The sequence below is a fragment of the Chaetura pelagica genome, unplaced genomic scaffold, assembly GCF_000747805.2.
Source record: "Chaetura pelagica isolate M959 unplaced genomic scaffold, ChaPel_1.0 scaffold269, whole genome shotgun sequence".
Classification (NCBI taxonomy): Eukaryota; Metazoa; Chordata; class Aves; order Apodiformes; family Apodidae; genus Chaetura; species Chaetura pelagica.
This window is the reverse complement of record NW_009954705.1, coordinates 2,065,996-2,078,300: the sequence shown is the minus strand read 5'-3', so window position 1 is coordinate 2,078,300 and position 12,305 is coordinate 2,065,996.

Genomic DNA, 12,305 nt, shown 5'->3' with positions numbered 1-12,305 from the left:
TGACAGAATGATCAGATATAAAGATTTGCAAGCAAATCATAATGCAAGATGTAATGGAAAGGCCAACATTTAATTAAGCCAAAAGACATGAGAATGTTTCTGTGAGCCTAGCAGTTACTCTCAGACCTTGGCTGTTTGGTGTTCTTTAGGTTCAAATTGAAAGTGGTGGTATGAAGAAGTCTCATTTTTCCTCTAGCTTATCCATAACCTGAAATCCCTTTGAAAGAGGAAAGGCAGCTGTAGATAACAAATGCCAGATGAGTGAGAGCTTTCTGTTCTCAGTCTAGCACAACAGCCAGAGGATTCAGCGAGAATTTTCCTAGAATATCATTAAGAATATATTAAGACTGGGCAGCTGCACCTCCATCAAGCTTGAGAAGACCCCTGGAGCAAGGCACAAATGGGCAGAACAGGGAGCGAGGATGAACAAATCCTTTTTGTCTCCCCAGGACCATATTCAGCCATCATCAATAGCAGAAGAAGATATCTGTACACAGCATACACAGGCATTGTCTCCTTTCATGTTTCTTTTTTTAATCTGTATTTTCAAGTACTTATTATTTCCATTAGGAAATATGGTTTCTGATGATAGTGCACACTCCATGAACATCATAGTGGAAAGACTTATTGATAATTTTTTGAGGCTAATTCCTTAAGACAACACTTGCTTTGGGTGCATTTGGTGCTGTGTCCCTGAAGCCACAGTCTTAATTAAGCAAAAATGAAGCTGGAAGAGATGTCTAGATTTTTTCAAAACAGTTAGACTGCCCTTTAATTAGAAAAAGTCAGACATAATATCAGAGACCTGACAGTCTTCAAGGTGGTGTTGGCAGCACACTTGCAGCCTGGGACACTGATGAGTGAGGACAGCACACGTCCACGTCAGGGTCTCTTCGTACAGCCCCTTTTGTCAGCAGAGTGCAGGCATAACTGGCAGATGGACCCATCTGCAGTAACTGTAAGGCGACTGTCAACCACACACCACACTCTCACTGCACACAGGCCCCTCCTGCTGCTGGGGTCCCTCATTCTTTCTTTAGATTCATCTTCATTACTTCTTGAGAACGCAATGGCAGACACGGCGTGGGCTGCAGAGCCCTCATTACTAACAGTGACGCACAGGACAGAAGGATGCACCAGTCTGAAGCTGATTCTGGCAGTCAGCAGTTAGAAAAGATAGGATGCAATTTCAGCCTTACTCAGATCAATGGGAATTTTGCCACTGATGTCAGTGGGACGAAGACTTCACTCCACACGTCTGCCTGTAATCCGAGAACATGTATTCTGCAAGTCCTGGAGACTCAGTGAAAACGGGACCCCACAGAGTTCATCTTAGACTCATTGTTTGAAATAAAACTGTATGGATTCTTTGTGCCCTTTTTAGTTATCTGTAAAACAAGTATGATAATGCTTTGAGTGCTAAACAATACAAGGTGTGTAGGAAGACGTAATATCTTCTATTAGACCAGCTGAAGTAGTTGGGGAAAACCAGACAAGCTTTCAGGCTTGTCTGAAATGCTTTGAGATGCTCTGATGAAAGGTGTTTGAGCTGTGCAAGGGATCATTAAATTACATTCTTCCTCTCTCTGGAAATCATTTAGTGATATTTCAAAGGAAAGATGCTGTACAGAAATAACTGATTTCTATTGCAAGTGCTGTCTGGAGCTAAATACCTTCCTTCCTCTCTCTTTATGAACTAATCTAAAGAAAAATATGCTTCAAATTAGCATGTTAAGAATAATTTTGTGGTATAATGTATAGTCCTGTGAAATGTTCTGCATGAAGACTAACTAACAAGATCCTTAAGCATAATTCATTACACACTAACAAAATGGCTGGATTTCTGTTTAATGCTTTGTGGAAATTGCAAAGATACCACTATAAAGAAATTAGAAAGCATGGAAGCTCTGTGAAAAGAGCAAGTGAAAAAAAACAAAACAGACCGTTAAGGATCAAGAACTACATTACGCTTGCAAACACTGCCTAACAAGCCTCCAAATTTTCACTTTTGCATGTGGGCATCATGCCTTCAAAAGCTGTGAACCAGTTAGTGTCCATAGGAGAGTGACAGAAACAACAAAACACCTAACCCCCTTCTCTACTTGGTTTACCAGGAAGGACAGAATGAATTTGGAATGCTCACTTGAAATTAACAAGAGTGACAGGCTAACAGCATGATGGTATTGCAGCTGTGAGTGCAGCAAGATACACCAGTGCCATCCCGGAGTCACTCGACTGCTGGGGTCACTGGGGGCCATGAAGGCATAGGTGAGAGAAGGTTTAACTGTACATAAATCCTGCTGGTATCACTTGACTAGCACTTTAGTTCAGTGTCAAGACACCAGTGTCAAGAACAGAGAGAACTGGAAGAGGAATCTTTAGGTATGTAAAAAGTAGTTGCAAAGAAGCGTGACATAAACTGTTGTTTGTGTCTGTTAGAACAACAAGCAGTGGGGACATACTGCAACAAAGGAGACTTACATTAAAACACCAGACAACTACCCAGGATTAAGGAAAATGAAGCATTGGCATAGACTGCCTAGAGAAATGGTGAAACTTTCATCAGAGGAACATGTTAAAAATGGCTTAAATAAACATAATCAAAAGTTTCACTACTGATGATTGTCCACTGAAGCGGAGAATAGACTTGGAGACTCATCTGAGAAAGGTTACACTGCGTGACCAAGTTTTCCTGGATGTATTCTCTTTCTTCTCCCCTGGAAGTTGTTGCTGAAGATTTTCTGTTTGTGTGAGATTCTGAGATACATTCCTCTGAAAATACTTGTCTAAGACCAGAGGGGCCATTTATCTTCTGAAGTGCCTATTCCTCTCTGCTGATCACAGATGCAGTCACAGATGACTGGCTTGGTGTGGACACCCACTTATTGAATCCATAATCTCAGATGAGACAATTACCATCCTTAATGACAATCTGTACTTTCTAATATATTCCCAGATATAACACTCAAATCTCTATTATTCATTCCACCTATAATTACTTGTTGTGCATTTATGAAGTGGTACCCATAACACATAATCATAATGTTATTTATTGTCCTGTACTAGTGATTCTATCACATTATGCTGAGATGCCATACGGTGTAATAAAGAATGCAATGAAGGTTTCCTATGCAGTAGAGAGAAAACTTCTAGACAACAATTAATATATTCCACTTTTGCATTCCATTCCTACTGAGCATATCACTGAAGTGTATGGTATCTCAGGAAGGAAAATTTTATTTTTAGATCTGAGAGCCAGACAAAGCTCTGCTGAGTTGCAGGTAGAGCTACTAACTAGGAATGTAAGCAGCTTTATTTCAGCAGTATGTGTGAAACACTAGGAAGCCCCTGATATATGGTACTAACCACTTCTGTTTTCAAAGTCTATATACAATTAAGGCATGTTAATCTAATCTGTATGAAACTATGTGTTTGTATTGTACTAATCTCATCACAACACTAAAATCTGTCTTAAGGCATGTCTACACTATATCCTACTCTGGGGTCAAGGAAAAAATTCCAAGCCCTCAGTTGTCCCCTCTGCTTAATTGTTAGCCCCCTCATTGGGTACCTGTTTAAGTATATCACATGCATTCAAGACAAGGCATGGATCTTGGGTAGTTCACTCTTGGAATTTCCCCCAAATGGCAATAATGCCAAGATCATAATATTTGGCCCCCTCACACTCCTGTTGTCTTCCCTGCAGGCTCCACACTCTTGCAAGTGCATGGGAGGGACAACACAGGGTACATATCTGAGATCCAGGGTACAGGGCTACGTGGTGTGGACAGAGCAGTATGTAGCAGCCCTAAGCAGCACCACTGCAAGTCAGCATCCACTACTGAGCCTTGAGATGGAAAACCACTCCCTCTCTTGTGTGGATACATGCTTTGGGGCCACTTGCAAGGAATGGCACAGGGAGTTTGCCCCTACCAGCCAGCAGTGCACACTGAATGGTGGTGCTGGAGGCTGCTTTCCTCATGCAGGAAGGTCCCAAGGACTGTCTCAATAGGAGGAGGATTTTTTTGGTATCTCAGTAAAACATAAACCCAGAATACAAATGACAAAGGAGAAACAGCACAGGTTCACCTTCCCCACCTTGCGAAAACAGTACAATATTTTACTGTGCTTTTGAAACTTTTTTTTTTTTAAATAACCTTTGTTCTTCTTTTGTAACCTGTAATGATAGAAACCCCAGTCTTTTATCTTCTATTGCACAGGTACCCTCATTATACATGTATTTATCCACTGTAAAAGGATTTGAAGAGTTAAGGCTCTGTACTGGTTTTGGTGAGGATAAAGTTAATTTTCTTCATAGTAGTTAGCAGGTGGCTATGTTTTGGATTTGAGCTGAAAACAGTGTTGATAACACAGGGATGTTTCAGCTATTGCTGAGCAGTGCTTACTCTGAGTGGAGGTCTTCTCTACTGCTCTCACCACACCACCAAGCAGGTTGGGAGTGCACAATAAATTGTGAGGGGACAGGGCCAGGACAGCTGACCCCAACTGACCAAAAGGATACTCCATGCCACGTGATGTCATGCTCAGCCATAAAAGCTTAGGAAGGAAGGAGGAAGAAGGGAGGTTCAGAATTATAGTGTCTGTCTTCCCAAGTAACTGTTACATGTGATGGAGACCTGCTTTCCTGGAGATAGCTGAACACCTGCCTGCCCATGGGAAGTAAATTCCTTATTTTCTTTTGATTGGGTGTGCAGCTTTTGCTTTACCTATTAAACTGCCTTTATCTCAATCCACGAGTTTTCTCACTTTTAACCTCCCAATTCTCTCTCCATCCCACTGAGCCCAGAGTGAGAGCGTGGCTGTTTGGGGCTGAGCTGCCGCCTTGGGTTAAACCACAACAGGCTCATTTTGTAACTTCCTTACATTTAAAAATGCATTGACATGAAAAGTAAACACAACACTTGCCCTCTCCCCCCCTCTTTTTTTTTTCTTTTCTTTTAAGGTGATCAAAACATTGTTTGAATGAGGAAATGCACACAAGAAGACAACAGCATATATATAGGTTTAGCTCCATCTTAGCATATATAAGTTTAACTCAGTTATGCTTCCTTGTGGATTTTAGATTCTTCCTTACTGGATTCTTTAGGAATGTTTTTATTCTTGCTTTCATGGAGAAGGACCAGAAAGAGGCAAGTATTTCCCTAAAAGAAGCAATTAGCCAGGTTGAGCTATGGAAGGTCACAGGTAAATACAATCATACAATCTCATCACAGGTTACTAAGAAGCCTGCCTGCCTGATGACTTCACCGACCTACTAGGCAGTGCCACCACATCAACAGCTGCACTAGCACAAGCGACACAGTGATACTCAAAAGCAAAGGGCAAGCACAAGTGTTGAGGGGTGGAGACCAGTTAAGTCACTTTTGTGGCCAAGGAAAAGATGCAAAGAATAGCACAGAACAGCATTCAAAGTTGAAGAGGCTTCTCCAGATGATAATTCAGAGCAGAAACCTAATGAAGATCATCTAAATTGCTCTTTGGAGGAGCCTCTCTCACTCCTTCAACTATGTAAGGCATCTAAAGAGACAAGCCTCCTAATTTAGGCATCTAAGATGTTCAAATGTAGGCAGTGAATATTCCCCCCAAGAATGCGAATGGGATGTTATAATAATTTCAGGTATGTTTAACCAAAGCTGTGATACCAATGCCTGTTATTTTATGAGATACTGTTCCTTGTCCCACTGACCTTCTACTGACACAATCATGTTTCTAATTTGTTAGATAAATAAACATTAACAAAACACACATTGTCTAAATACAATCCAAATTTTGAAGTTAAAAAAATATTCCTAATTTTACTCTCAAAATATGAACCAGATTAAGTTGTTCACATGGAAACCACTGCATGTTCCCTATTCACATTAGGGGACCAGAAAGGGAAAAGAGATTCTTCACAATGTTCACCAGCATATCTTGTTTAACGTTCTTGCTCCTCTTAAAGTTTTCAAGTAGGATCTTTGGCTAAACTTTCAACTGTAAGTACATCTTGCCATTTACTGCATTGCTCCTACCCACTCAGAACTTCTTACACATTCAGTGATGGGGGTTTAAGAAGTTAACAATAAATGAGTTTTTCTGCCAATGCAGATGCATGGCCTGTGGTGTGCTTACCTCCTGCCCTGCAGAATCTTCATACTCGGGCACATACCAGAATACAAATGTTCAGTCCATCCTTCTCCCACATAGTCACCTTCATTGCCACTGATCATAGCACTAACCAAAGGACTGCTCGAGACAGTCCTGGAAAGGTTTACCATTACATTAAAGAATGCTCTTTAAATGTAGCTATCTTCTGTTCTGGATGAATGTGTTTACAGAAGTGGATTGTTACAGCCAATTCATCTTCTAATATCTCATACTGCAGAACTGGAATTAACATGCCTAAGAAATCAAAAACACTGGGCAAGCCATTAATAAGCATAAGACTGCTTTGTTTATTCTAGTGGTTTGGGCATCTAAACAGTGTGTAGCTGCCCAACAGCTCCTTGTGCTGGTTTGGTTCTAGCATGGTTTCAGTAGCATGGGAGGGTACCCAGGGGTGGCTCCTGTAAGAAGCTACTAAAAGCTCCCCCAGCTCAAGTGGTCAAGGCCAGAGCCATTAGAGAGAGACAATGGATGTGCCTATGTGATTAACAAATTAAAGAACTGGTATAAGACCAGAGAGAAGAGGGGCAGGAAGAAGGGCAGAGCTGGAGAGGTGAGAGTAGTGCCAGAGTGGAGATCCCAAGGTTGGTGAGGAAGAAGGGAAGGAGGTGCCCAAGCAGAAGTTTCCCTGCAGCCCATGGGGAGATGGCAGGCTGTATCCCTGCACTCATGGAGGAACATGGTGGACTATTCCCTGAAGGCACATGGTGGGGGAAAATGTAGACCTGCAGCCCAAAGACTTGGATCTGCAGCTGTGGAGGATCCCACACCAGGGGAGGTGACTGTTCCCAAAGCAGCCTGTGACTTTGTGGAAAGCCCACATTGGAACAGTCTGTCCTTGATGGACTGGACCTCATGGGAAGGACTCAACGTCAGAGAGGTTCGTGGAGGACCCTCTGCTATGGGGGGACCTTGTGGGGAAGCAAGGGAGGACTGTAAGGAATCCTTTTCTCTGAGGTGGAAGGAGCGGCAGGAACCACCAGCCTGTGAAGTGACTCTAAACCCCATCCCCTGTCCCCCTGTGCTGCTGGGGGGGAGGAGGGAGAGAAACCAGGAGCAAAGCAATTTGGGCCCAGGAAGAAGGTAGGGGTGGGGTAACATATGCAAGCCCTGCTCTGTGTGTTGTCTGTGTCCTGTGTGTGTTTGATTAGTAGTAAATAAAATTATTCCCCAAGCTGAGTCTCTTTAGCCTGTGACCATAATTGATGAGCAAACCCTCCTTGTCCTTTTTGTTGACCCATGAGCTTCTAGTTGGCCTTTGTCCTCCCCATCCCAGTGTGTGTGTGTGTGTGTGTAGGGGTGAGTGAGCAGCCACGGGGCTGGTTCTGTGTTGTCGGGTCAGGCCCAAACCATGACACTCTTTTATTTGAAACTGTCACTTTTAAGTCAGAGAAGGATCTACAGGGGAAGGAGTATATACCAGCATGACTTAAAATTAATGGCTGTGCCTGAGTTTATGGGCTCAACTGCTGTAACTGGTTCAAACTATCAAAGCCTAGTTTCCTATGGTTTTGAATCCATTTCCACTTAGCTCTCATCACCTCAATAAAACAGCTGCCTATAGGTCACACGTGGTATTGCAACTGTGCACAGAAGTAGGTGCTTCAAGTAGCACTAAAAGTGCAGCTGTGGGTCGTTTTATGCATGCAGACTAGGCAGCTTGTCTCCAGAAGGTATCTTTAATAGCCAACTTCTGCCTACCTTGTGCTCAGCAGGGGCACCAGCTGAGCCCATCTTTCCTACCATGCTGCTTACTACAGAACTAAAAGTAACTCAGTTACTAATAAGACCGTCAGTCATCCTTTTGCAAATGTACTTGAAATTGGCCAAAATGACTGCAGTGGGACAGACTGTGTGCAGTTCCAGAAGTATCAAAAGCGTAGCAAACCAGCCCAAAACTCACACTGTACCATGAAAGAGTTACCGAATGCTGAACATTTTTTTGCTTAACTGTGATTTCCTCTCAGTTGTCAACCCCAGCAGACAGATCAACGAAACTGCCACTTGATACTGCCTAGTGGCCTGCCACAGGACTGCAATGATGTGAATAAACTTTCCTTTCTCTGCCTTGGTTTTCACTTAACAGTTGCTGATACGCAGCTCCTCGGGTCTGACTCTACTTTATTTGAGGTTTCTTTCCAAATTTTCTTCTCTTTTTGACTACTGCAAACTACTTCCTTATTCATTCTCCAAACAGTAATGCTCCAATATATGCAAAATGCTTACGCATGTTAAGTATACACAGAAAAGAAACACAATACCCAAGTTTTTGTTAATTCTTCTAATTTATGACCACAGATTCAAAGCAGAACTGTTTTATTCAACCTACCATGAGCTTGCTTCAGCCCATCTCAAAGATCTGTCTTCTGCTTCTATTTTCTATTAATCTGGCATTGGCTTGTTTTTCATAATTTTAATCAACCTAGTCATAACTGCCATGACAGCTTTCTCTTTCTGTCGCTTTAACACTGCAACACTTTTGGTGGGACTCCTCTCACTTACCTTTAGGCATCTACAGAACAAACACTTATATTTATGCTGATCAGCTGAGTTTGCTATAAGCACTGGAAAAAATTAAACACATTCAGGGTACCATCTACCTTGATCAAAGCAGGAATTATATCCCCAAAGTACCTATCTCTCTCTACCATGAAAAAAGCTTAGAGGAAAGCTAACTCAGAGGCAAAGGTCTGTAAGACAGATGTTCACATTTGACCAGATAAACACAAACACCCGTGTCCGTTCCTACTCTCACTTTCTGCCTTAACTGAAATCTAATTTGAAAATCAACTGTTTTTCCTTGAACTATTCCCTATTAACAATACACAGCATTTTGTGATGTACCTTGTGTGAGATGTTGTCTAAATCCTCCTGTGTTGCCACTCCATCACAATTTCTCAAGGTTCAGACTCTGAGGTTCTTTCCTAGGAGAGAAATTGGTAGATGTGTCATACTGATAAAAATCATACCATATAAATATCTATGCAGAAGACCAATTACTATGTGTGTATGAAAATTAAGAGTGTCAGTCTACTGATGCCTTTACTGAGTTGTGCATAACTTCCCTTGGAAGGTTAATGTCCATAGATATGTAACATGCACCTTCTTTTCCCTATTGCTTTTCACCTTCCATTATTGCAGCGTTTCTGAATGTAGCCTGTAAGTCTTGGTAAAGAGTTTTGTTCACATGTGAGCATTAAAAATTATTATGAAGGCACAATAATTCCTGTAGTCTACTTAAATATAATTTCAAGGAGAAGGGAAGACAAAAGCCAACGGCAATTCATATTTCATAGAAATCTCCTATGTTCTCAACCTTCTCCTGCAGAACTTTGTGTGTGGGAGGAGGTTACAAATGAAGCTCTTTGCTACCTTGTGCTAAAAGCCTGTGCCAGCCATCTGAGTTAGACACAGTCTACGGAATTTATGTAATGATAACCAAATCAATTCAGAAGCCAGTATTGTTAATCTGACACAGACCCTAAGAGTGTATAGCTTTAAACTTATCTGACAGTGTCTGCAATTACTCCAGCTGAAGAGACACTTTTGAACCAAATCAGACGTTCATGGCAAAAGACTTACATTAATTTATATCAGCTTCTGATTGAACTGACTAGAATAAATCAGAGAGAGAAGGCACACAATCAGCTCTGCTGGCAGATTTGCACATTGCTGGAAAGGGGCATAAGTCTCTGGGGTTTGGCTGTGAGTAATGCTCTCCTGCACCAACACAGCTAGAGCCCGCCTAACCACAGCCACTGACACCCACCAATATCGTGACACACCACCAATATCCAGAACTGCCAGGTTTATAGCCTCTATCAACAAATGAAAAGATGTAAGCCACGAGAATATACTCATAGAGGAACAGGCTTCAGTGTCACATCCCCTCCCAGCAATTTCTTACCTTCTCTTGCCTGAGATTCCTGCCTCACAGCAGTCGGTGGAATGAAACATACACACTAGTCCCAGCTGCTTCAATACAAGGCCCAGCAAATGAGCTTAAACTGTTGATAGAGGTGACTTTAATGTCTTAATTGTATTAAACCAGGGACTGTTGTGGAGGCAGGAACCTTCAGTAAGGAGGCAGAAAAGATGGCCAGGGAAGCAGTATTTCTGGTATCACTCCAGCCAGATTTGCTGGACTTTGCCTGACTGTGGCAACAGGAAATGTTATGGAATTTCACACTCCTGGCTCCCATTTTTTTGCCTTACTAACAAATGTATTAACTTCTGATTGTCTGGCTGAACTAGATGACCTGCTGAGATCCCTTCCAACCTGAATTATCCTATGATCCTTAAATACTGTGAGGGATTCCTGCTGACTCAGATCTTGGCAAAAAGTAAACCAATGCTTACTAAACCTTCCCTCTGAGGGTCCAACCACGGTGACACTGGTATTGCTCTGGTGGGAGCAACTGCTTTTCAAAGTAGGTCAGCAGTAGTATGGGTACCCTCTGCCAATAGGAAGCAGCCCCACTAGACTCAAGCATTACTTAAAAAAACAATGGAGAAAAAATCCCAAAACTGATTATGACTAAATAATCAACTTTCTCTGTGTCACAGTTTCCTATCTGGGGTACACAAGCCTCAGACAAAGCAGTTAATGTGTTAATGTGATAAGAAGTATATAGTGCTGTGGGAAGGGATATTATGGTGGTGCTGGGAACAGGCTGCTCATGATCTGTTCTCCCCAAGAAGTGTTGGGCTGTGAAAGTTCTGCACAGCTTCTATGCTGTGGGGTATGTGAAAAAACAGCAGGAATTGATGTCACGGGCAGGCAAGTTGGAAGAAATCTGGAAAAAGGGGAAGCCAGAGTTGCAGCTGGTACAAATTCATCACGATTTTGGCTCCAGTTCTAAAATACTCACAAAGACATAAGAATCTCCATATGATTTTGAGGGAAGCAAAATCCGTAGATATACAAGTGACACATTCACACATGATGTATTGTTTAAGAGGCAAAACTGAGCTTTTAGTTTCAATCCCTGCTCTTTCACTTGTGTTAGTTAACATTTCTGAGAACCTTACTGTGAGATACAACTTCATGCTGCTACGTTAAAGTAGGAAAATTGACATTTTCCAGAGAAACCACGTGTCATTATTGGGAGCAATCACAAGATCATCGTCAGTGGGACATTCTTAGAACTGTCACAAGGCAGTTCCAGCAGTAAGGACTCACTGCAGTGGTGGAGCTGCATGCAGAACACAGCTCAGACACTGGGATCAAAATGTGCTGGTCCTGCCCCTGCATGTCCTCTGCCTCTTTTGCCCTCCTGCCTCTGACTGCGTATCTCCAGCAGCTCTGCAGGGTCAGCTAGCTCAGGAACTTGATCCAGCTGAGTATTTGTAATTTTTTGGAGGGGTATAACTGGCTTTCTGCCAGATTAGATTGCAGGCTTGCCTTGGCAGATGGCAACATAAGCAGTGTTGCCTGTAAATAACAGACAAGACAGCACAGCCGTGATCAGGGAGGAAGGCAGGACTGCCCCTTTTGGTGGCAATACCGACATGGGCTGGCTTGCATTAACTGTGACATGACATCCTTAGGCTTACACCCGTGCTGCTCCCCTCGCAGGGATCAGGCTGTTAGTATCAGCAGGGAGGCAGACTTCAGAAATGGTAAGAAACATTTACCCTCAGAAAACGATACAATAGTATCGGGTACTGCAGCCTTGTGAGGCTGCCCGTGATCACCAGGTTATCGCTCTGGTCCAAAGAACAGGCAAATCCCCAAATCTGTGCCTTTACCGCTACATTAAAGCAATGAAACCTGCTAAAAAATGGTGCCAAGCATCCGCCGATGATGGGCAGCTGCACATCCTCCCTGGCCCAGCCACCCTCTCACCTGCAGAGGAAGCAGGTGAGGGTCGCTTTGGGTGTGTTCATTAACTGGAACCAACACACGGCGGGCGAGGAATGATGGGCAGCTGCACATCCTCCCTGGCCCAGCCACCCTCTCACCTGCAGAGGAAGCAGGTGAGGGTCGCTTTGGGTGTGTTCATTAACTGGAACCAACACACGGCGGGCGAGGAGCAGAGGAAGATGCGCAGCCGGCCGGGGGGTCGTGGCCTTTTGCCCTTCCCTCACACCCGCTCCTGCCGCAGCGGAGAGCTCTCGAAGGGCCGCCCACACCGCGG